This window comes from Furipterus horrens, unplaced genomic scaffold (genome assembly GCF_987537825.1).
Source record: "Furipterus horrens unplaced genomic scaffold, mFurHor1.1.pri manual_scaffold_1, whole genome shotgun sequence".
NCBI classification, from domain to species: Eukaryota; Metazoa; Chordata; class Mammalia; order Chiroptera; family Furipteridae; genus Furipterus; species Furipterus horrens.
The window spans coordinates 74,276,441-74,290,846 of NW_028327171.1; the positions used below are offsets into that span (position 1 = coordinate 74,276,441).

At 33.1% G+C, this 14,406-nt stretch overlaps 1 non-coding gene across 1 annotated transcript; it reads left to right on the top strand.

Moving 5' to 3' along the window:
- Positions 1-12,751: 12,751 nt before the first annotated feature.
- On the top strand, positions 12,752-12,914 carry LOC150021292 (U1 spliceosomal RNA). The gene has a single exon (XR_016513712.1). It is a non-coding gene; the product is annotated as a U1 spliceosomal RNA (small nuclear RNA).
- The last annotated feature ends 1,492 nt before the right edge of the window (positions 12,915-14,406 follow it).

A 14,406-nucleotide genomic window follows, 5' to 3' on the forward strand; every position in this document is an offset into this window, starting at 1 on the left:
ATAAAATAGACTCAAGTTTATTCTGGGCAGAGATTTATTTCTACTAAATTATATTGCTTCAAATCTTTTTTATTATTTTTTCCCTTGGTAGTATGAAAAAACCTATGATTTGGATAATGAACACAGAATTTTGAGATTTTTAAAAAATCCATCACAATGTTTTTGACACATCAAGCAATCCCAAAACAAGCACTGGCCTGAGTGGGATGACAACTTGTCAGACTGATGTGCTGGGCCCACCTATGCGTTTTCATGTTTTGTGGATAACAAGGTGAAAAGTGAGTAAACACTACCCAAGAGCACAAAAGAATTCCCCATTTGCATCCCATTGCTTCTCTCTCCTCCAAGGGTTATTTTAGTTTCACAAAATGAAAGTATATATTTAAATTTAGAACTGACAAATGAAAGATATGAATGCACATAAAACTGTGAGCTTAGAAAATTAGAAATTAAAACATTTACTTGTCCTACACGACCTTTCGTGATAGATGGGCTATTTTCATATGGTTACATATAGGGATAGAAACAAAACCTGAATTCATAAAAATAGATTTTATAGATAGACCTTACACCTGTCCACTACCACAGATAATGACTTTTTGGGGGGGGGGTGGAAAATGAAGAGTGGCAGAGCAAGTTTACTATGTAGGCAAGACACTATGTTCTATCTTTAAATATAAAGGTTCTATTTAGTATTTCTCTGTGATATATAACAAACAAATTCCGCATATAATTCTAATCTTGTTTTCTGCACAAAACTAACATTATCTCCAAATTAAAGAAATGGTATAAATCCAGGTACATTATAAAAATAAGATATCTTTATGTGCTTTTACTGTAATTTCATTCATTTAGACTTGCTGGTATTGTTTGTGTGTTTTTCTCTTACCTTGTTCTCATATTTTCCTGCATAACGTTCTCATATTCAATCTTCTACAAGTCCTTTTAGCTGATTATTATAATTAATTCTTATGCTGAAGATTGACTATTCTTAGGTTTTCCTCAACAAATGTTAGCCTAAACCTACTGACATTATTTTCTTCCACTATTTAAACTTGCACGCATATGGCTGTGATTCTAATTATCCTAATCATAGTTCCTACTTCTTTCTCCAAGGTATTTTGCCTGTCCACGAACTGTGGAAACATTTGAAAATATAACATTAAATATCAATTCAAATAACATTAACCACGTAGTAACTTTAATTTATAAGGCAACATTTCATTCACAGCTTTCTTTTAAATTGTAATTTTAAGAGTATTTTAATTTATATTTGGAGGTTTCATATTAATCTCCTTTTTCTGTTAAGACAAGTAATTATGGAATCATTACTGTCACTTTGAGCACACTCTCTACTGAGGAAAGGAGTCAAGTGTATTGCTTTATTTTGAGACAGGTTTCCCTGTTGTTTATACGGGTGGTTTCAATAGCCATCTCTATTTAGTAGTTTCAGTATTTAGCCATCAGAAATGTCAGCTTAAAGTCAACTAACTTCTTTAAAGCTAAAATGCTCCTATTTTAGATTATTCTTAAATATTTAATTGACATATTGGCATATTTAAAAAACAATAGATCCTGGCTACTTAATTCATGTAGCTATGTTAATGTATAAGAGATGTTCATGATAGTTTTACAGAGAAGCTATGTTGCTTAAATATTGACAATGCATATGTGGTTATATTACCTAAACTTAAGTTATTTTTCAATAATTGTTATGTCAACCTTGAATTGAACAGTTGTTGTTGAAAGTCCAGTTAAGTTTAAAAGTTTGCATTCATAATGGTATCCCTATATTAAACTGGACTATTTGACAGTTGTAGAGCTTGTGCCTAATGGATTGGTTCCTCATTGGAATGCTCTTGTAGAAACTCATCTTTCCATTATACTTCTGCCTAATATGAAGGGACACATTGAGATCAAATCATACAAACTGGTCTTTAAATTTACTATATGGACTTGTATAGATTATAACCTACTACTTAATTTGCCCTGCTTATGAAGATCATCTGGGGACATGTTCCTGTCTCAAGGATAGTATTTATTGTGAGTTCCAGTAGTTGCTTGTGGAAGAGGATGAGTGAAATAAACAGATAGATGTGGGTTCAAATACCAGCTTAATATTGGACAGCTTCCTAACCTGTCTAAGCTTCAGTTTCCTCATTTGTAAAGTAGACATATTATTCTTCTCATAGAATTGATATGAAGAGTAAATTAGAACACATTGAGTATGTGAGGTAGATGACATTCCCCTTGGTGCCCCCTAAAATTGCCCAACAAATGCTGCTTCTGCTGTTGTGTACATTACATCTAGCTTTTACTTTTGTTTCCTTGAAACTCAGATCCAAATGCTTTATCTAACTTAAATAATTTGTCAGGACTTCAGCATGCATCTCTGTATTTTATTTCCTCTAGTCTCATCTTATTATTGTTTTTCTATTTTAGTTTTGCCATTTAAAAAATCTTATACTAAATTTTTTTTATAGAATGTCTTAAACTCAAGCTATAGGAATACATGAGCATAAGTAGATAGTGTTACATGGTTGTTTTAGCAATGAATAATATCACTTAGATGAGCAGTCTAAATGTGCACTATGGTAAAGATGTCAACTTTCTGGAAGTGTATTATTATGCATAATATTGACAGGCAATGTTTAAAAGAGGGTGAAAATGGAGAAGGTGCCTATAATGATTTTTAACTTTATATAAATAACAAATCTTTTTCTTGTATGGTGATCTAGAGAAAACCTACAATGAGTTTAGGTACTGTGACAAATAACAGAACAAAGTTCCCTGTTTTAAGTTAATTACAATTAAAACACTGATTTAAATTTGTTTTTTTTATGTATTGTTCTTAATTCTTATATTCAAAATATTATAAATTGACAGATAACTTTGATCTTACTTTCACATATTTATCAAACTTGACAGCCTTTTGATTTGGAAAATTGTCTTAAGAGCAAAGTTCTTTGAAATTATATAACTACTTTAAAATTATAAGGACAAATAATTCTACACATACACATATTATTGTGTTTTCAATAAAAATATTTGTCAGATGTTTAACAGTTGCTTACAAGTTAAATAATTTATTAAATTAGAATAAAAATTTGAATGGTGCAGTATTATTTTACACAATGTATGCTTTGGAGATTTTCAATTACAGTGTGCTTTTTAGTTAAATTGAAAGGTCATAAGAAAGGAAAAAGATTACATGATGTCAAAGTGACAGCTCAGCTTATGACAATAATTACAGACATTCTATTTAATATGAATATAGCTGATCTATCAACTCATTCTTAGTCATCACTGGTGTTCCTTCAATAGCAGGTAATATTGAAAATGTTGAATTAAACAGTTTAATTTAGAGTGAAATGAAATGGATCTCAGTAGAATAAATCAAATATCTCACCCATGAAGGGTAATTATCTGTCTTTTTCTCAAGAAAATAAAAAAGAAATCCATGACTAAGTTATGCCTTTTCACACTTAGAGAGTAATAAAACCTCTTTCTACATAGATATTTATAATCCATCATTTAATTTATAACATTTTCTTATAATTTTACCTGATTTTCTAAAAATATTATCAATATAACAGCAATTATTTTGTCAGTTAATGTTGACAGCAGAAAGGTTTCTTATTTAGTTAAAAACATTAACTATTAACTAAAAATGAGTCAAGTGAAGAAACTATACTTATTAGTATGAATATCTTTTTTTTTAACTTTTAACATTGTGAATTCTATTTTTACTAATTCCACATTTTTCTTTTTGAAAAGTAGTCGTCGTCGGCAGCCGTCCGTCTCGAGAGACGATGGTGTAGCTTCTTAAGAGTCTATCTGCACCGCCGAGAATGGCTGTGCAGTCCGACTCGGGAGTGACACGGTATCTGTCTCCTCCCGTGTTGAATCGACATCTTGCAATGACGCTGGAGTGTCCTCTCCAGTGAAGCTGAAGCTACAGAGCCTGGGCAGGGTGATATGGAGGGTCTGCTGTTGCCCATGCAGCAGACCCCCCCTCTCTTCGCAGCTGAAGGATCCAAGGGAAAGACGGAGTCAATACAGCTTGGCTTCAGGTGCGCCGCAGGAGTTGCCGGTGTTGACTACAACGTCAAACCGCCTTAGGGACTCCGGCTCCGGATTTTCTGTCGGGGTTTACTCCCTTAGCCTTTCCCCTGAAGAGGTATGCCGCAAGGCAGCGGAGGTTTTTTGGAGTCAGAGTTTTCCTTCTCTGATGTGCCCTGACTGGAAGATCGAACCAGCGACACTTAGCTCGCAGGCCGAAGCTCAATCCACTGAGCCAAACCAGCCAGGCTTGAAAAGTAGTAAGGTATAAATAAAGCAAAGAGAAGTTGAAATCACCTAATGGCCTATAAAGTCAGTGCATAGTTTGGCTTCAATCACTGAAGGCAGAAATGAAACCTGTTACTATAGATAAAATTTAACTGTCACAGTTAAAGGGCCTGGTTCTTCAAATAGTTTGCAGAGACTATGGGATCAAACCAGACATTTCATTGATGAGTGTTATGGAATTTTAGTTAAATTGCTTTCATTAGTATTAGTAAGAGACTCAAAGGAAAACCTGCTCAGCACTTTTAAATATTGAATAGTAGCAATAGACTTTCATTAAAATATTTTTAGTAAATTTCCCTTTATTATTTTGTGAATATTGGAAACCTTCTAACAGTTACAGTCAACATTATTCAGAAGATCAGTAGAATGACCTTTCTATTACTAATTATAACTCAGTCCCAAGAATAACAAAGCTGCCTTTATAATTCTATATGCTTTCTTTCAGAAATAATTTCACCTTCCCTGCAGAGGTGCATACTAAAGACAACTAATTTGGCATGGATCCTGATTGTTTTTTCTGTAATATTCTAAGTGTGTGTGTAGATTACACAGACATCTACACATATGCATCCATAAATATTCGTGTATGCATATGCATGTGTGCATATAAGCATACACAGACCCACAAGAACCACTATAAATATGCAATAGTGATACTTATCATAGTGAATGTCGGTAGTCATAGAAGAGAATAGAGAAAGACTACTTGAATCATAATTGTCTAGCCACTTTAGTATTCTATATTGTGAGCCCATAAAATGAGCAACTAAATGGCTACAGCATATGAGATACAATTTTTCCCAGGGTGTTCAAATTGAGAAAAAAAAATCATATGGCTTTTTTTATGCACTAAAGTTTTAACACTGTGATACTTGAAATTTGAAGAAAAAAAGTGAAAAGAAAAAAGCACTCATGGACATGGACAACAAGGAGGTGGGGGCCATAAAGGGACTAAATAGTAATGGAATAAAATACAATAAAAATTTTTTTAAAACCCAACAGCAAAAAAAATATTAGCAAAAATAAGAAATATACAACAAAGAAAATGTCAGCCTTCCAACACTTTATTTCTCATTTTAGTTAGAAATAAATTTCAAGATTTTATTAAAGAAAGAAACTAGTTCGGGAATAGGGACAAATTAATCAAACAGCTCTGGTACAGTTACAGCGAACTGATTGCATGCTGCTATGACTCTGACTGGATTCCCCTGATTTCTCATCCTAATGTGATTCTCTACTCTATTTCAAAATAAGCTCCTTGCTAAAGCTTCCCCAAGCGCTGGAGATGTTTGAGTGTTAGGCCAAACAGTGTGAATAGGTAGTAATAAAAGCATCAGCAGGATTCATTTGCAGCCTCCTGCAGAGAGACTCTTTACCTTAGCACCTCAAATTATATTGAATCACAATGAATAAAGAAGTGGATCCCTGCCAGGGAATAGTTTTGTAACTTGGAAAAGTAGATATAATTACATAATAATTCTTCTTTTGCAGAAGGTGGCTCTGCTTCAGAAGTACCTGATGTTATTTATAGCTGTTTAGTCATTGTGTTGGTCTATCAATTAAAACCAAAATTTTCCTTTCTTTTATAGCCGAACAAAAAATGTAGTGGCATCTATTTCGCTCTTGCAATCCATCTAGGATTTTAGTATCTTAACTCTTAGCACTTGGTTGAAATTTTTGTTTAATGATTATAAGTATCCATCACATAGAGGTATTTTTATAGTCTCTCATTCTCTCCCTCTTTTTCCCTGTATATATTTGCTTTCTATGGGATTTACCTGAATGATTAACCTGTGTGAATATTTATATATTTAACCCATACAGGTATCCTATAGCAAGAAATGGCAAACACTAATTCAGTAAAGATATTACTGACATGATCAATGAATTTTTTTTAGTTCTTTGACTTTTATCATTTTTCTCTTAATATTCCTAAAATTAAAGGACATTGTGGTAGTAAATCGATTACTCTACAATTTTAGTCTTTTAATGAGGCATAACACTACATTAATTAAGCACAAGACTTAGTAAAAGGGATATATTTGAAACAAGATCTTGTTCTATTATAGCCATAAGGATTATTATTCTTAAAAATGTATTTATGCAGTTAGATTTCACAACATATGCAAACACTTCCAATAGAATCATATACATAATAACAATCTTGGTGAACTTCAGATGGCATATTGTGGACACTAACTAATATTATGTATGAATCTTTAAATAACAGTTCTGCTACTAGGGAGACTCCTGTGGTTATAATGGTCTCTCTCCACTTTTGGAACATCTGCAATCTCCCCTGACTGGGGCTCAGGACTGCTGACTTAATGGCTGATGCATGTCTTTCCCTCTACTCCATGCCTTGGATTACTATCTATCTACCCTGCCTAGCAGTTCAAAGATATTTTGATATTATGTGGATAGTACTTTATTAACAGTGCAAAAGTTAATAAAATTAAGTTGTCATTTAATATTTAAACATGAAACTTATTGCTGCTTCAGAAACATAACACCAATTTTATCATCAAAATGGTGAACAAATTCTCTGCTAAAAAAAATACTATAGTGATACAATAAGGAGTAAAATGTAGCAAATATTGATGATTAGGAGAACCAAAAAAAAGAAAAAAGACCTAATCAATGACACTGAGAACAATATTGGAATTGGTTAATTTATAGATTAGTGGATGTGAATTGTTACAAATTAATAACAGCTATTTTATTAGAAGCACTTTGCAAGGGGAGAGGGAGATTAAAACAATGATGTAAATCCGTGGTGTCAGGCATAGTGGTAGATGGTTTGCACATATTTTATAATTTAATTTTTACGACAAAACTGTGAAGTTGACATTTTATAAGAATGTTCCTTTAGACACAGAGAGGGTCATTTTTCCAATGCTGAGTACATTTGAAGATTTAATTGGCTTTATTTAGTAATTCATGAATTGGGCAGCATCACATTTACTAACTAGAAGGGTTCTGGGAAAGGCTGTACAAAATGGAAAGTTTTTATAGGAAGAAGGACAGTCAAGAAGCTATGGACAGAAGAGAAGAAAGGAAATCTTTCAGGGCGAAGGGAATGGCAAGGGTTTTTATCACGCAGATAGTCATTTCTTCCTATGGGGGAATGCAGAAGCCTACGTAACAGATTACCTCATTGGTGTTGACCAGAAGTGTCCAGACTGGTTGAATAAGATGACATATCTGGGAGAGGCTAAAAGAGCAAGCAGGTCAGGTATTAAATCTGGGTCTGGTATATGGGCTTCAGCACAAGTGACACCATTTTGGTCCTGTAGCTTTCTTTTAACAAGGCTAACATCCAAACCAAAGTTTCCTGTAGGTCATACAATGCCTGGCTAATAGGAAAGCCTACAACTCCCTACATTCACAGCAGAGATACATTCCATATGATCCACAGATACAGTCAACCAGACAATCTCATATTAAAATTGGTTCAATATGAGCAGATTTATTACACAACTCCATTTTATTAAAACTTTCAGTTCTTATTTCATAGGGTGGTTTTGAAGTTTAAATAAGTTACTTTGTGTCAAGTGATCATTAACTGTTTGTTTCTGTTTGCTAATTGGTTTGTTTTTCTCTGCTCATTTCTTTGTTTTTCTCTACTGCCTGGTCTCGGTAGGGATTTGACATTACTATCTATGATGTAAATAATGAATAGGAGTAAAACAGACATAATATTTTTGATCTACTTTAAATATTTGAAACACACTTTTTCCTCTAATATTTTATCTCTTATTCATTGTAGGTGTGGTGATTATGTGAAACTCTAGGATGTGGGTCTTTACCATGCCCTACAAATTCACAAATTTGTGGGATTCAAATCTTCTTCTCTGTGTTGGTCTTTTTCTTCCACCTCCACCATGTTTCCCCAATATTATGAAATCTAATTATGATGATTGTACATTCTGACCCATGCTTGATAATCTTTTTAACAAATTATTATTATTATTATTATTATTATTATTATTATTATTATTATTATTATTTTAATCCTTACTTGAGGATATATCCATTTATTCCAGAGAGAAAAGTGGGGGTAAGGGGGGAAGAGAGAGAGAGAAAATGGATGTAAGAGAAACATTGATCAGTTGCCTTCCATATATGCCTGACCAGGGATGAGCCTGCAACCTAGGTATATGCCCAGACCCAAATCAAACCTGCAGCATTTCGCTGTACAGGACGATGCTCCAACCAACTGAGCCACACTGACAGGGCCATGCCTGATTATCTTTAACCTCATAACTTGTTGCATGTAAACCACTTTTTTCATACTCTCTTCTATCTGGCACAACTGACTTCTCATTCAAGTTCAAGGATTCGGTTCTGTTGGAATCCTTACCTGAACTTATTGCCATCTCTAAATTGTATTGTAGGAACAACCACTACTCAGAAGAAGAGTTCCCTACTGTTTACATGCAGAAACATCATCTGGTTAGCTTATTTAAAAATGTATATTCTCAGGTTCCATCCCCAGACACTAATTCAAAATATCTGAGATAACTCAAATAATTTTCACTTTTAACTAATAAGGTGAATTATTTTCATACTATCCCAGGTTCATACTTTGAAAAACCCTACATTAGGAGAAAATGTAAAATTTATATCAATAATTATTTTAGAATAACTCTCAGTAGGAACCATGTGTTTGGCATTAAAAGTAGATTTACTAAGAAGTAAAACTAAGAATTCACCTCTTGAAATTTCTAAATGTCAATTAGATTTTCACCTTTAATCACATTTCTCTATATAATCCCTTCCTGCAGAGCAGTGAGAGAGATCTTTTAAAATATCAAGCAGATGTCCTGCTTGAAACCCTCTAATAGTTTTCTATTGCCATTAGGAAAAAAGAAAAAAAAATTAAAACTCTTTCCTCTGCCTGCAAGGTATGTCTGGGTTACGTTCCCTCTTTCTCACTACATTTCAGGTGGAGGTAGGCAAAAGGTGCAGGGGGAGGGGCATCTGTAATAGTATCAACAATAAAAATAAAGTTAAAAAACATACACATACACATATATACATATATATATGTATGTGTGTGCGTGTGTGTGTGTGTATATATATATATATATATATATATATATATATACACACACATTGTATCTCATTCCAGTTTTCTGATCTTATGATGTCACAGTTATTAATATAATTGTCTTGCAGTAAATGCAAATAATACTGGGAACTATGCAAAATTATCTTAGCAAAATAAAAACACCATATATATATTTTTAAGTCTTGTTAATTGTATCTTTTTGTATTGCTCAGAAACATCAGACTTATACTCATCATAGAGATTTTTGTCTCCATTATTATCTGGAAAGGCTTCACTCTTCTTTGAAGACAACTGTTCAGTTCCGTTATTACAGGTCTTAGATCAAGCATCATTTCTTCAGAGAGGCATCCCTAAACACCCTATCTAATACATTTCCCACTGCAATCCTACCCTTCTGAGTGCTATCTCACAGAATCTCCTGCTCTTTAGCACACAAGAAGCTCAAGAGACATGTGTGGAATAATGAATGAAGTGCATGCAGTAGAAACTCTAAATAGATATACTCTTATCCCATTGGTTACAGAATGCTAAGGCTGAAATATTTATATTGGTATATTCAAATAAATCTTTCACTAATCTGAAAAAAAAAACTATAGGAGCTTCCATGGTTTGAAGAAATAATCTCTTCAGCGTGAGCTAACAAGTGAAGTTATGTAAAGATGCAGATAAGAGAAATCAGAAGTTAAAACACAGTCTCTCCCCAAAATTAATTTGTCATTGCAATGGCTACTTTCCTTAAAAAACATAAGTATAACTGATTAAATATTTTAAAACAATAAAATTTGAACAGTCATTTTATTTTAGTGTATTTAAATATTTTTATTATATTACCTTACTGATAAAAATTATATTTTAATACAAAGACAGGGAGATTTTTGAACAATTAATATTTATTAAAATATATATATCATTGCCAAAATGTTGTCCAATTTAAATCTCAACAGATGATAATGGTGTCATTTTAATTCCAGTTACATTCCTGTTTTATTTTACTGATATTTGCCAAATACCAACAAATTTATTGGGCTTTGTCCCTTAGTTTAAAGACTTGAAATTTCTGTTTTAGCTTTGGTTTTGTTATGCTTTGCTTTTTATCTACAAAGCTTAAGTGACTTTCAATATGAATCAAGCAAATTAGCAATATTACCGAAGTCAGAAAAATATACCATTCAACGAACTATTTTGAGACCAGATATTTTATGAAAGAGCATTTCGTTGGCTGAATAAGCAGCTTTTTTGGACCAGTTCTTTAAAAATATGGCTCATCCTTTCTATCACAATATGGTTTGTAACTTCAGCCATAAGTACCAAAATTATGAAGAGCTAAATTTAAACTATGCCCATGAGAGCAACACATTCAGAGATTCCCATGAGGTAAATGTCTTGCTTTTATTACTCTCATTATGGTGCACTTCTGTGAGTATTTTGGGAATTTTCTAGTGCTTAAAACAGGCCTTTATCCATAGTCAATTTTTTTTTGAGTCACTAAGGACAAAAGTGTTCTTTCTTCATGGAATGTTAATTTTAATTTAGATTTCTTGAATATATAATGTATTTTGTTTGTATGGAAATTTGATGTGAGTTGTCATACCATTTTAGATTTTAAGAAAACTAGTATCAAATGGAATAAATTGAGTATTGTCTTTTTTGAAAGATTATTTTTAATTTAAACCCTAACAATGCTTAGAAATACAATGTAGAACCATAGGAAATCAGTGCAGTAAACTTGTTAAGTACACATTATTCATTGAATCTATTGACAACTGCAGTAATTTCCATATCAATAAATGCAGTTTTCTTAGTTTCTTCTAGAATTAAATTTTGATTAATCATTTTTATGGCTAAGGATTTGATTCTGAGCATTATCATTAGTTAATTTTTTGTAACTATGAACTTTTCTTGTTGGTTATAAAACTGAAAACACAAAAGTAAACCTTTTGGGGGGAGGGTGCCCAGCTTTATAGTTCTAATTTTATTTAATCACATTTTCTCATATGATTGTTATATTCCTGCTTTAGCAAATCTAGCTTGCTGAAGATAATGCATCTTTTGTTGATGATATTTGCACTTTTTCTAATCAGGAACCCCTGCTTTTTGATTATATAACCTAGAGTGATAATTGAGTCATTTAGTCTCCATAATCCTATATATTTTTAAAATTTGGAGAACAAATACTCATATTTATTATCTCAAAATGCTATGAAACACAGTGGTGTTTAGAAATAAATAAAATAATCTATTTGGTTGAACGATATGAAATTGCTGGTGAACAAGTCAGTGAAGCTTGATTTTATATATCAGTTCACCAAGGACATGTTCAAACAATATTAATGTCCAGATCCTATTACAGATCACTTAGATAAGAATTGTACCTGACCTGTGTGGCATCATCTCACAAAGTGAAAGGTTACCAGTTTGATTCCTGGTCAGGGCACATGCCTACATTGTGGGTTCAGTCCCTGGTCAGGGTTTGTACAAGAGGCAACCCAATTGACGTTTCTCTCTCGCATCAATGTTCCTCACCCCCTCTTTCTCCTTCCCTTTCCCTCTCTCTAAAAATAAATAAATAAATAAACAACATTTTAAAAAGGAATTGTTAATAGTGGAGCAAGGGCATAATTATTTCCTTAAAATTCCAAGGTGATTTTAGTATGCAGCTAGGGTTAAGAACCACTGATGTATATGATTCAGTTTTTTTTTTTTTTCATAGAATCTCAGTCTCCACTATCATATGGCTGATCACTGTATCAACAGAATAATCTCCCATACAAAAATATAAATAGAATATTTTTAAAAGAAAAAGAAAAACTTTTAAAAATAAAGTGTTAAAATTGAAGAGTTTTTATATATATTCAAATTCAATTTACGCCACATAGCTGGCAAACATGAACTTTCCCAAGAGAGTGGATGGTAAAACAGTGAACAGTGGTTGCTAGAGTATCATTGATATTGCCTCCTTTAGATAGAAGAAAAGAATGAGGGGACATTTTAATTGAGACTCCCAAAAAGCAGCTGTGGAAGGTTATGATCAAGTTTAAGAATAAAATACTAAATAAAAAGGAGAGCACTTGTAGTCTAAATCCCTGGCTTTTCAGGTTGGAGGTAAAGCCTGCCTTGCTTGAGATTGCTCTTAGGGGTTTTGGCTCAGAGACTAGAATCTAGATAAAGCAGCGATGTCAGGAAGGTAGGAGAGAAGGGGCATAAGACAAAGTAACTAGGTATAAATGTATCTATTTTAAATGATGTATTAAAAATGTACAACTACTTTCCTCACAGATCAAGTTTTTTCAAAGACAACATTTTCTTAATGTATTAAAAGAATTGCAAATACTTATCTGGCAGGGGAGAGCCCATGATCACCAAGGTGGTTTTCCCAGAGTGAGGCTTATCCATTGCACTCCGATGTGCTGACCCTTGCGATTTCCCCAAATATAGGAAACTCAATTGCATAATGTGTGGTAGTAGGGGACTGTGCTGGCACACTTCTCTAGGAAAAATAAAAAAAGAATTGCAAACATGTGAATTCCAATTTTTATTGTTTCATATACATGTATATTTTAGATGGGATTAGTGGGCTGATATATGTACTGAATTCAAGACATTACCTTGGGACTTCTTTTTATTTTAAATGACATTTTTAACTTTTTTTCATTTTTTACCTCCTTGTAAAATAAGTATGCACAGTTGCACTAAATGCTGGCTCTAATTGATGTAAGTTTTAGATAGCTTCCCAAGGAGAAAACGTCTCTGTGCAACAATGTTATGTCAAAAAGTTTGCAAAATTGCTGTCAAATCAGAATTGAGTTAGTGTACTTTTACAGTCTTTGGCCATTTTTGCAAAGAATTGTTTCCTGAAAATAATTTCAACATGGGCTTTTAAATAATTGATTTCCCTGTGAATAATGTAATTTTATCCATATCTCTATGGATGTATAGATTGGAAATATACAAGGTCTGTCTGAAAAATGTCTAGCCATTGTTAATATAATGAGAATGGTTTCCATGATATTGGTATAACTTGGCAGCCAAGGGGAGTGGACTGGAATTCACATGCATGAACAATAACAACTTCACTGTACTAGTCAATGGGGGCAGTAGATGTCATTGAGTGAGCATGGTACTGTGAGGCCATCTCATTCAAAATGACTGAGTGAGTAGAGCAATGAATCCGCATCAAATTTTGCATTAAGCTTGAATATTTTTCCATGGAAACCCTTCAGATGATTCAGAAAGCTGCGGCTATGGGCAACTGGTGACTGGTAGCTTCATCAGACAACTGCGCCTACTCATGCATCATATCTCATGCAGAGTTTTTTTGTGAAACATCAAATCTCCCAGGTGACTCAGCCCCCTAAGGCCCAGATTTGGTGTTCTGTGATTTCTGGCTTTTCCCAAACTAAAATCACTTTTGAAAAGGAGGAAGTTTTAGACCATCAATGAGAGTCAAGAAAAATACAATGGGGCAGCTGATAGCAATTGGGAGAACTGTGTGAGGTCCCAAGGTGCCTACTTTTAAGGGGACTGAGGCATCATTGTCCTGTGTACAATGTTTCTTATATCTTGTATCATCTCCAATGTCTTTATTTTTTCATATTACATGGCTGGATATCTTCTGAACAGACCTTGTATACCTAACAAGCTGTGCATGTGTCATATCCAGTTATATTGGGTATACATTTATATTTTCAAGTTTCTAATATCTTGATAAGACAAAAAAGGATTTATTGACAGAAACTACATTGGATATTTTAAAATCTAATGGGAACTCTATGTTTATACATTTAATTTTGTAAACAAATGTTTAGAACCATTTTTAAAGTGTGTGTTTCTATGTAAATGCTGTATGTGTTAATCGGCTATAGGCTATTAGTAGTTAAGTCTGGGGGAAGTCTAAAGTTATATGTAAACTTTTGACTGTATAGGAGGGTCAAAACCCTAACTCTCACATTGTTCAAGGGTCAACTGTACATCTTTTTTAACAA